Below are 12,181 nucleotides of genomic sequence, written 5' to 3'. Positions count from 1 at the left end.
TGATCTGCTGCCCGACACAAGTACTTCTGGCAAACCTTCAATGCAAAATATGGAGGACAACGCTTGAATGGTTCTATGTGATGTGGTAGAAGCCAAAGGCACTGCAAATGGCAATTTGCTAAAAGAGTCTACCACTATGAGCCAACAAGTATTCCAAAATGGTCCTGCACTCGTTGCTATGGGGACTGAGTCTTAGGCCAAACTGAGAATGTCTGTGACTGTGCAGATTGGTTTTCTGCGCATGCGCGACACTGACGTCATCTGTCAATATGGGTGTCCATGCCCTGCCAAGTACAGTGCCACAGCGCTAACTGTGTAAGTAGGCTGTTTCGGTTTTTATGTTGGTAACGCCACATAGCGCTCTGTATGAAAATCACTGACTGTGCTGTGTGTAGTCTATGACTGGTTTGCATTGTTGGAATATTTGCTATTGCAGTGGTGGGCAGTTGGATGTGAACAGCGCGTAGCGTTGCGCAGTTGGATGTGAGCCACTAGCAGTGGTGGATTGGGGAGAGAGATGGCAGACTATTGAGAGCGGACGAGCTGGACGTGTGTCCGTCAGAAAAAGGAAAATTGTAAAGATAGATGTCATGAAATGATATATATATATACATATTATGACTTTTGAACACTATGTAAATACATTGTTTGTTCTCTATCAAAATATTTCATTTGCTAACTGTGCCTATCAGTAGTTAGTGTCTTCAGTAGTTACAGTCTTTTATTTAGCTGGAAGTATTGGCGCTCGCTGTATTGCGGTAGTTCGAGTAAGGAAGATTTTTGTGAGGTACGTTATTCATGAAAGGTATAGGTTATTGTTAGTCAGGCCATTCTTTTGTGGGGATTATTGAAAGTCAGATTGCGTTGCACTAAAAACATATTGTGTGTCAGTTTAGTGATTATCATAATAAGTAAAGAGAAAAATGTCTGAGTACGTTCAGTTTTTCTCAGCAGTTTGAAAATCAAATAGCGTAGAGCTTTACCAGGACAGTAATTTAATACTTTTCAAAAGGGGACGTTTCAACTGTTTAATGCGAACAATTCTCCAATGTCCTAGGTGGTGCAATCGCAACACACCATTTTGCAATACTTTCAGAATAAGCACACGCGATTGTCCACTGTCAATTTGTGCTAGAATCACACCCTATTGCACTGAAAGGTTATGTCGACGTGCAAAATATCGGCGCACAACTGAGTTCTGGATAATGTTCAAGGAACGAGGCCAAGACGTGTGAATGTAATGCAACAAAATCTGAGGTCTGGGTCTGCTTCCGTGACCTGTGCAATTTTTCTGTTGTGCAAGGGAAAAAATTCCAGCAATTGCTGTGCTTCGATGTGGCAACAAGATGCGTCAAAGGCAAGAGTCTTGGCCAGTCGAAAGGCGTCTGCATTTCCATGCTTTGCCGTAGGTCTGCACACAGTTTTACGCTGATACTTCGAAAGCAATAAAGCCCAACGTTGCAATTTTTTAGCAGTGCGTGTAGGAACCGGCTTTGACAGAAGAAACAAGGACTGCAAAGGCGTGTAATCTGTCATAAATAGAACTTTTGCGACCATACAGGTAGCGACGGAATTTGGTCACACCATACACAGTGGTGAGAGCCTCTTTTTCTATTTGAGCATAATTGCACTGAGTTTTAGTTAACAACTATGAGGCAAAAGCAATGTGTCTGCTTGTGCACCAAAGCACAGCGCTGATTCCGTAGCAAGAATCGTCGACTTGAAAAACTGCCGGCTTGGCAGAATCAAAATGCACTTGGCATCTGTCACTAAGCAAAGAATTTTTGAGTTCATGAAGTGCATCTTGACAGTCTTCAGTTCACGCAAAAGGTACATTTCTGCAATGCAAGCGATACAATGGAGCCGCAATCTGAGCGGCATTCGGTTAGAACCGAGTGTACTGTGTCACCCTGCTTGGTACTGGCTGCAGTTCAGACACATTGCGAAGAGCAGGCAGGTCATGGATGACAAGCAAATGAGAATGGAGGGGGTGCACCCCCTGACAGTTTATCACATGACCTAAGTACTGTAGTTCAGTTTGAAAAAAGTCACACTTTTCGAGGCAACATTTGAGTTCTGCTTCTGACAACACTCGAAAAAGAGCACGCAAACTGGCAATGTGTTCCTCTGGTGTACGACCTGAGATGACGATATCGCCAAGGTAGATCGAACAAAATGGCATTTTTGCAGTCAGCTGTTGCAAGTAACGTTGAAGAATGGCGGGTGTGGAAGTACTGCTGAAGGGTAAACGGAAATGCTTGAACAGTCCTAAGTGTATATTTACAATTCTGCGATTCTTCATTCAATGGAAATTGTAAGTTGGCATCACGCAAATCTGTCTTAAAAAAGTAACGTCCTGCACCAAGCCTGTCTATGAGTTCCTCAATGTTAGTTAAGTAACAAGTGTCAACTACTGTCTGTGGGTTGACTGTAGTCCTGAAGTCAACACAAATGCGAATGCGGCCAGAAGTCTTAGGCAAAAAAAGGAGAATACTTGCCCATTCACTGGCTTGAATGGGAGCAATTACACTATTATCCTGCAATTCTTTCAATTCGCTGACTACTTTGTCTCTTAAAGCAATTGGAATGGGGGGCCGGATACTTAGGTTGTGCCCTGTCTTTCAATGTAACATGCGATACAAAACTATTAGCTTTTCCCATTCCTTCTGAAAATACACTCCTGGAAATGGAAAAAAGAACACATTGACACCGGTGTGTCAGACCCACCATACTTGCTCCGGACACTGCGAGAGGGCTGTACAAGCAATGATCACACGCACGGCACAGCGGACACACCAGGAACCGCGGTGTTGGCCGTCGAATGGCGCTAGCTGCGCAGCATTTGTGCACCGCCGCCATCAGTGTCAGCCAGTTTGCCGTGGCATACGGAGCTCCATCGCAGTCTTTAACACTGGTAGCATGCCGCGACAGCGTGGACGTGAACCGTATGTGCAGCTGACGGACTTTGAGCGAGGGCGTATAGTGGGCATGCGGGAGGCCGGGTGGACGTACCGCCGAATTGCTCAACACGTGGGGCGTGAGGTCTCCACAGTACATCGATGTTGTCGCCAGTGGTCGGCGGAAGGTGCACGTGCCCGTCGACCTGGGACCGGACCGCAGCGACGCACGGATGCACGCCAAGACCGTAGGATCCTACGCAGTGCCGTAGGGGACCGCACCGCCACTTCCCAGCAAATTAGGGACACTGTTGCTCCTGGGGTATCGGCGAGGACCATTCGCAACCGTCTCCATGAAGCTGGGCTACGGTCCCGCACACCGTTAGGCCGTCTTCCGCTCACGCCCCAACATCGTGCAGCCCGCCTCCAGTGGTGTCGCGACAGGCGTGAATGGAGGGACGAATGGAGACGTATCGTCTTCAGCGATGAGAGTCGCTTCTGCCTTGGTGCCAATGATGGTCGTATGCGTGTTTGGCGCCGTGCAGGTGAGCGCCACAATCAGGACTGCATACGACCGAGGCACACAGGGCCAACACCCGGCATCATGGTGTGGGGAGCGATCTCCTACACTGGCCGTACACCACTGGTGATCGTCGAGGGGACACTGAATAGTGCACGGTACATCCAAACCGTCATCGAACCCATCGTTCTACCATTCCTAGACCGGCAAGGGAACTTGCTGTTCCAACACGTCCGCATGTATCCCGTGCCACCCAACGTGCTCTAGAAGGTGTAAGTCAACTACCCTGGCCAGCAAGATCTCCGGATCTGTCCCCCATTGAGCATGTTTGGGACTGGATGAAGCGTCGTCTCACGCGGTCTGCACGTCCAGCACGAACGCTGGTCCAACTGAGGCGCCAGGTGGAAATGGCATGGCAAGCCATTCCACAGGACTACATCCAGCATCTCTACGATCGTCTCCATGGGAGAATAGCAGCCTGCATTGCTGCGAAAGGTGGATATACACTGTACTAGTGCCGACATTGTGCATGCTCTGTTGCCTGTGTCTATGTGCCTGTGGTTCTGTCAGTGTGATCATGTGATGTATCTGACCCCAGGAATGTGTCAATAAAGTTTCCCCTTCCTGGGACAATGAATTCACGGTGTTCTTATTTCAATTTCCAGGAGTGTAGTTCAGGAAATTCTTTAAGTAAACTAGCTACCCTGTCTCTTGGATTAAAAGCAGATACTGAACGTACACTGTCTTGGGTACTGAGTACAAACAAATCAAAGGCATCTGAACCGAATACATTCTCATTGTCTCTTGATTTCAACACAGTAAAATTCACTGTCCTAGTGTGAGATTTGTAAGTTGCAGGCAAACTACACTGTCCAAGCACTGGAATTTCCTGTCCATTGTAAGCAGTGGGGTGCTTGCTAGATTTAGAAAGGCGTTCTGAGTCTAACTTTTCGAACTTGGCACGATCAAGCAAAGTTACTGAGGCGCCTGTACCTAACTGAAAATTCACACGACGGCCAGCAATTCGTAATGAGACAAATAATTTGGTAGAACGTCGCTGCACAGCACTAGATGGAGAAGGAGGCACGCCCTTAATCTAACTTCTGTCAGAACCTGTTGAAAACACAGCGTTTTTTCTGGGAGCGGCCAAAATTGGCGTTTTTTTGCCATTGCAAACAAACTGCTTGGACATGGCCTTTTTTTCTAAACTTGTAGCACGGTGCGTTACGTGATGGGCTATCTTGTCTTTCATGGCGAGCAAAACACCCAGAGCGAGACTTCACTGCCGCGCGGGATTAGCTGAGCGGTCAAGGGCGCTGCAGTCATGGACTATGCGACTGGTCCCGGCGGAGGTTCGAGTCCTCCCTCGGGCATAGGTGTGTGTGTTTGTCCTTAGGATAATTTAGGTTAAGTAGTGTGTAAGCTTAGGGACTGATGACCTTAGCAGGTAAGTCCCATAATATTTCACACACATTTGAACATTTTTGAGACTTCACTGAATTCACAGGCCTGTTTACATGTCTACGTGTCTCACCGCGCGGCTGTATACGCGTTCGTAGTTGTCGTTGCTTGGGGCGGTTGCAAACAAGGGGCGACTCGACCCACAAACCGAGGCCTGGTGAAGCTTATCTGCTGTTATGATACCCGAATCATATTGCTCTAAGATTTGCAATACTTGAAGTGGTGGATCAGAGTATTTAAGATCTGTTCCCGTATTCAGCTATCGGAGACGTTGAATTTTATTGCATCTCTAATCATTAAACCACTGTAAATGTTGCTACAATACACTTAAATTTACACTTTCTAGTCATTCCCGGAAGTTCTGTGTACCACTGGCGGTACGTCTGTTCCGGCACTGTCGTAGCCCGAGTGAGACAGTGACGCCATCCGGTCAGCAGCGGCGGTCTAAATACTTGCTGTCGAGAGGGCATTGGCGGCGTGTTGCTTGTAAGTGTGTCTCTGGCCTCTCTCGTGACAGGCGCGCCTGATCCAGCACCTACTATCCGTATTCGCGCTACATCTTTGCCCACCGGTGTGCTGGCAACAGCATACACCAGCACATTTCCTACTCTTTATTTCATGTGATTATTCCACTTCAAGTCGCTCTGGACAGATACTCCTAGATATTTTGCGATAATTATTGTTTCCAGAAGTTTGTCATCAATAGTATAGTTGAACAATAGTGGATTTCTCTTCCTATTTGTGCGCAATAGGCCACTGTGGCCGAGCGGTTCTAGGCACTTCAGTCTGGAACCACACTGCTGCTACAGTCGCAGGTTGGAATCCGCCTTGGGCATGGATGTGTATGATGTCCTTAGGTTAGTTAGGTTTAAGTAGTTCTAAGTGTAGGAGACTGATGACCTCAGATGTTAGGTCCCATAGTGGTTAGAGCCATTAGCACCATTTTTCTGCGCAATGTATATCATTTATTTGCCTACATGGTCAACTGCCAGTCCCTGCAACTTTCATTTGCAAGTCTTTATTGTTATCTGGTGTTGCTTCCTTATTATAGACAACTGCATCATCTGCAAACAGCCTTCAAGGGCTTCCCATGCGTTCTGCTTCATCGTTTCTGTACACTGTAAACAGTAACAATCCTATCAAATTTGCTTGGAGTATCCCCGAAATTATCAATTGCATCGGTCAGTTTGTTCTATTATGAGCAACATGTTGAGTTCTGTCTGTAAAGAAGTCTTGAATCCAGTCGGCCGGCCGATGTGGCCGAGCAGTTCTAGGCGCATCAGTCCGGAACCTCGCTGCTGCTTCGGTCGCAGGTTCGAATCCTGCCTCAGGCATGGATGTGTGTGATGTCCTTAGGTTAGTTAGGTTTAAGTAGTTCTAACTCTACGGGACTGATACCTATAGATGTTAAGTCCCATAGTGCTTAGAGCCATTTGAACCATTTTCTTCAATCCAGTCGCAAATCTGATCTGATACTCGGTAAGCTCGTAATTTTTCACAAAGCAGCAGTGCAGGACAGTGTAAAATGCCTTCCTGAAGTCGGAGCAGCGACGTCTACAGCCCTGTTGATCTCATGGGGCGGGATGAATTTCGCAAGATCTCTGTTTGCGGAATCCATGTTGATTTTTATAGAGAAGATTTCGTTCTCCAAAAACTTCATAATACATGAGCATAAAACATGTTCCATAAATCTGCAATAGACTAACGTCAGTGATATAGGCCTATAATTATGTGTATCTGTCCTAAGACCCTTCTTAAAAATGGGAGTGACCTACGCTTTGTTGCACCAGCGACCTACGATAAACTGCTGCTAGAAGGGGATCAAGTTCTTTTGCGTAATCTCTGTAAAATTTGATGGGTATGTCATCTGGTTCTTATATCTTTCGAGTATAAAGCCATTTTAGTTGTTCTATTCCGCGATCGGTTATCTCAATATCTGTCACGATGATTGAAGACGGGGATCGTATTACCATCTTCAACAATGAAACCATTTGGGAAGACCGAATTTAGTATTTCGGCCTTCTGTCAGTCATTTTCCGTTTTGGTGCCACTGTGGTCACTGAGTGACTGAATAGATGATTTCGATCGACTTACTGATTTAAATAAGACCAAAACCTCTTAGCGGTTTCAGTCAGATCTCTAGACAATATTTTATCTTCAGAGTGACTGAATTTTTCTCTCATTGGTATCCTTTCGTTCATTTTTGTTTCGTGCAGCTTTTGTTTGTCAACTAGGTTTTGACTTCTCTTCAATCTGTGATGAAGCTCTCTTTGTTTACGAACCAATTTTCTGACACCGAATACGCGGTGGGTCCCGTCCATTTGCCTAAGCATATTGAATGATGCTTTTGAATTGTTTCCATTTGTTCTCCACATCTCCGTCGTCAGCATTGAACATCTTATGTTGACTACTCAGATACTCTGCAATTTGTATCCTGTCACTCTAGCTAAGCAAAAATATTTACTACTTTTATTGCCATTCCTTGTATTATCCGTAATCATAGATGCTATCACAGCCTTATGATCACTGATGATCTCTCTATGTTAACTGATTCGAGTAGTTCAGGTCTGTTTGTTGCTAGGAGGTGTAAGACGTTATCGCCCCGAGTTGGTTCTCTGACTAACTGCTCGAAGTAATTTTCGCACAAGACATTCAGAATGTCAGACGAGTCCTTGTCTCCGGTACCAATTTTGACGCGTGACTCTCAGCCTATACCTAGCAAGTTGAAGTCACCACCATTATAACAATGTGATTAGATAATTTATTCATAAGTATTCCGACTAATAAACTTGGATGCCTCTACATAATCAACGTGTACAATTAATAAATAATCCAAATAGAATTGCGTCAATATAAATAACAAAGATGTAGCTTACAAGTTCTCAGATGATTGCAACCAACTCCACAAAACTTGTAACTAAGTGACACAGATTCCACCTCCGAAGATTCCAGAACGTTTGTGTGAAATGTGTCACACGCTATCTGCCTCCTCTCTATTGCCCAGTTGCATTTCCTTTCAAGTGAAACGTGGCTATTCGTTCAAATATTGCAATGATGCCCATGAACATATTAACATACACAAATGTATATTATCGTGCTGCTCATTCTGATGTCAAACACGATGTTACTTTTCTGTAATAGTTAAATGACTAACGGAAAACTGAATGGAATGTACAAAAGTGTGTAAAGAGTTTTAAACAACGAAAATTGTGTTAAAATATGGATAAACATGAGCTATCAGTTTCAAAGAGCTTTCAAAATTTTTTTGCAATGTTTTATTGCACACACAAATCTTAAATTACAGTTAATTTCACTGTCAGCTTAGGGAATGTCAGATTTTACAATAAACTTCTTAGATAAGAAGGAAGTTATGGGATGTGTATGATTATCTCTGGTAGTAGTAGTACTACTTTTTTTCATCTGAGGGTCGCTTTTGCAATCATATTAGACATATATATATATATATATATATATATATATATATATATATATATATATATATATATATATATATATATATATATATACAGGGTGGTCCATTGATAGTGACCGGGCCAAATATCTCACGAAATAAGCATCAAACGAAAAAAACTACAAAGACCGAAACTCGTCTAGCTTGAAGGAGGAAACCAGATGGCGCTATGGTTGGCCCGCTAGATGCCGCTGCCATAGGTCAAACGGATATCAACTGAGTTTTTAAAATAAGAACCCCCATTTTTATTACATTTTCGTGTAGTACGTAAAGAAATATGAGTGTTTTAGTTGGACCTCTTTTCTCGCTTTGTGATAGATGGCGCTGTAATAGTCACAAACGTATAAGTACGTGGTATCACGTAACATCCCGCCAGTGGGGACGGTATTTGCTTCGTGATACATTATCCGTGTTAAAATGAACCGTTTACCAATTGCGGAAAAGGTCGATATCGTGTTGATGTATGGCTATTGTGATTAAAATGCCCAACGGGCGTGTGCTATGTATGCTGCACGGTATCCTGGACGACATCATCCAAGTGTCCGGACCGTTCGCCGGATAGTTACGTTATTTAAGGAAACAGGAACTGTTCAGCCACATGTGAAACGTCAACCACGACATGCAACAAATGATGATGCCCAAGTAGGTGTTTTAGCTGCTGTCGCGGCTAATCCGCACATCAGTAGAAGACAAATTGCGCGAGAATCGGGAATCTCAAAAACGTCGGTGTTGAGAATGCTACATCAACATCGATTGCACCCGTACCATATTTCTATGCACCAGGAATTGCATGGCGACGACTTTCAACAGTTCTGCCACTGGGCAGAAGAGAAATTACGTGACGATGACAGAGTTTTGCACGCGTTCTATTTAGCGACGAAGCGTCATTCACCAACGGCGGTAACGTAAACCGGCATAATATGCACTATTGGACAACGGAAAATCCACGATGGTTGCGACAAGTGGAACATCAGCGACCTTGGCGGGTTAATGTATGGTGCGACATTATGGGAGGAAGGATAACTGGCCCCCATTTTGTCGATGGCAATCTAAATGGTGCAATGCATGTTGATTTCCTACGTAATGTTCTACCGATGCTACTACAAGATGTTTCACTGCATGACAGAATGGTGATGAACTCCCAACATGATGGATGTCCGGCACATAGGTCGCGTACGGTTGAAGAGGTATTGAATAGCATATTTCATGACAGGTGGATTGGTTGTCGAATCACCATACCATGACCCGCACGTTCACCGGATCTGACGTCCCCGGATTTCTTTCTGTGAGGAAAGTTGAAGGATATTTGCTATCGTGATCCAGCGACAACGCCTGACAACATGCGTACCATGGCCCGTACGTTCACCGGATCTCACGTCCGCGGATTCTTTCTGTGGGGAAAGTTGAAGGATATATGCTATCGTGATCCTCCGACAACGCCTGACCACATACGTCAGCGCATTGTCAATGCATGTGCGAACATTACGGAAGGCGAACTACTCGCTGTTGAGAGGAATGTTTTTACACGTATTGTCAAATGGATGGCTCTGAGCACTATGGGACTTAACAGCTATGGTCATCAGTCCCCTAGAACTTAGAACTACTTAAACCTAACTAACCTAAGGACAGCACACAACACCCAGTCATCACGAGGCAGAGAAAATCCCTGACCCCGCCGGGAATCGAACCCAGGAACCCGGGCGTGCGAAGCGAGAACGCTACCGCACGACCACGAGCTGCGGACTTATTGTCAAATGCATTGAGGTTGACGGGCATCATTTTGAGCATTTATTGCATTAATGTAGTATTTACAGGTAATCATGCTGTAACAGCATGCGTTCTCAGAAATGTTAAGTTCACAGAGGTACATGTATCACATTGCAACAACCGAAATAAAATGTTCAAACGTACCTACGTTCCGTATTTTAATTTAAAAAAACCTACCTGTTACCAACTGTTCGTGTAAAATTGTGAGCCAATGTTTGTGACTATTACAGCGCCATCTACCACAAAGTGAAAAAATGTGGTCCACCTAAAACATTCATATTTCTTTACGTACTACACGAATATGTAATAAAAAGTGGGGTTCCTATTTTTAAAAACCGCAGTTGATATCCATTTGACCTATGGCAGCGTCGTCTAGCGGGCCAACCATAGCGCCATCTAGTTTCCCCCGTCAAGCTAGACAAGTTTCTTTCTTTGTAGCTTTTTCATTTGACGCTTATTTCGTGAGATATTTGGCCATTCCCCATTCTTCTGGCTACAAAACACCTGTTCTGTTATTCAAATAACCTCCGTTCAGCATGACAGCGTTACGCGACCTTACTTAGAGGGCCTCTTGCCAGCATGGTACGCTACTGGTCGGCATCGTGGCCAAGGTCTTCAAGGTTTTACTGCATCAGTAGCCTCGCCATCATCCACGCACTGCTTACTGCAGAGAGCATCCTCCATTGGACCAAACAGAAGAAAGTCGAATGTAGGGTGAATGAAGAACAACAGTCCAGTGAACTTTTGTGAACCCCTCTCGTGTGCGCAGACTTTTGTGAGATCTTCCGATGTATGGAGAAGGAGAAATTCGTTTGCGTTTTTGTGGCGACGAACACCCTGAAATCATTTCTTCAGTTTCTTGAGAGTATCACGGTACACGTCAGAGTTGACCGTTGCTCCATGAGGGAGGACATCAGTCAGCATAACCCATTCAGGCTTTACTGGCTGAGGGTGCGGCTTTGAACTTTTTCGTCGGAGGAGAGGTGGTGTGGTACCACCGCATGTATTACCGTTCTGTTTCCAGTTCGAAGTGATGAACCGATGTTTCATCACCTGCAACGGTGATCGCCGAAGAATTGTCACGATTATCCTCGTAACGCGCAAGCAGTTCCGCACATATGGTTCTTCGTTGCTCTTTACGGTCTTCTGCTCGCTGGCAAGGAACACATTTGAGTACCCCAACTGGTGGACGAGAGTGTCAGCATCACCAACAGAGACTTCAGTTGTGCAGCGAGGTGTTTGATTGTGATCTGTCGATCACCTCGAATGGGTGTCCGCACATTCCAGCATGCCAGGAGTCACAGCTGTGTGCGGTAGGCAGCCACAGAGGAGATCGGGCAGGTTCGCGCGACCTTGTTGCGATGTTGACAGATGCCTCGACCAATAACTCACCGTGCTTTTGTTCACTGCCAGGTCTCCATAGACATTCTGCAAGCGACTATGAATATCTCTGCAGCTCTGGTTTTCCGCCAAAGTAAACTCAATGACAGCTCCCCGTTTCGAATGCACAGACGTCATTTTGAAGGCGCCGCCACATATCGAAACTTCATGAAACTACAGGGGCTGAAGCGAGAATATTCTACGATGTTTGACAAAAAATTTAGCATTTTTTTCAGCCGAAATTAGCCAAAGGAAAAAGGTGTTGCCTTACTGAACGCCCCTCGTTTACATATGGTGCCCCTCTAAGAGTCGCCAGGCACATCTCCTCTGGTGTTTCGCCAGATATCTGCAACTCAGTTTTTCCATATATACTGGAATTAGTCAAACCAATACTGCTTATCTCGTTTCTCATACGACGTCCAGTGTCGATAAAAGGCATCAGTTTGTTTCTAGTTGCAAATAATAACAATAATAATAATTTCTAAAGTGGAATTTGACAGAGTGGTCCTAAATTAGTTTAGTGAAGTGGTCTCCAGCCTAGGTGAATTGTCCCCACGAGAGCTAAAATGTAATTTTTTGAGGAGTAAAAAAAAGGGCTCAGTTAAGTCTTACTTACGAAATTAATTTATATTTGAAAGATCGCTACTATTATATTTCATAAGACTTTAATATTGGTTATGTAAA

This window comes from Schistocerca serialis, chromosome 7, assembly GCF_023864345.2.
Source record: "Schistocerca serialis cubense isolate TAMUIC-IGC-003099 chromosome 7, iqSchSeri2.2, whole genome shotgun sequence".
Lineage (NCBI taxonomy): Eukaryota > Metazoa > Arthropoda > Insecta > Orthoptera > Acrididae > Schistocerca > Schistocerca serialis.
The sequence above is the reverse complement of the archived record's forward strand: the minus strand, read 5'-3'. Positions refer to the sequence as shown.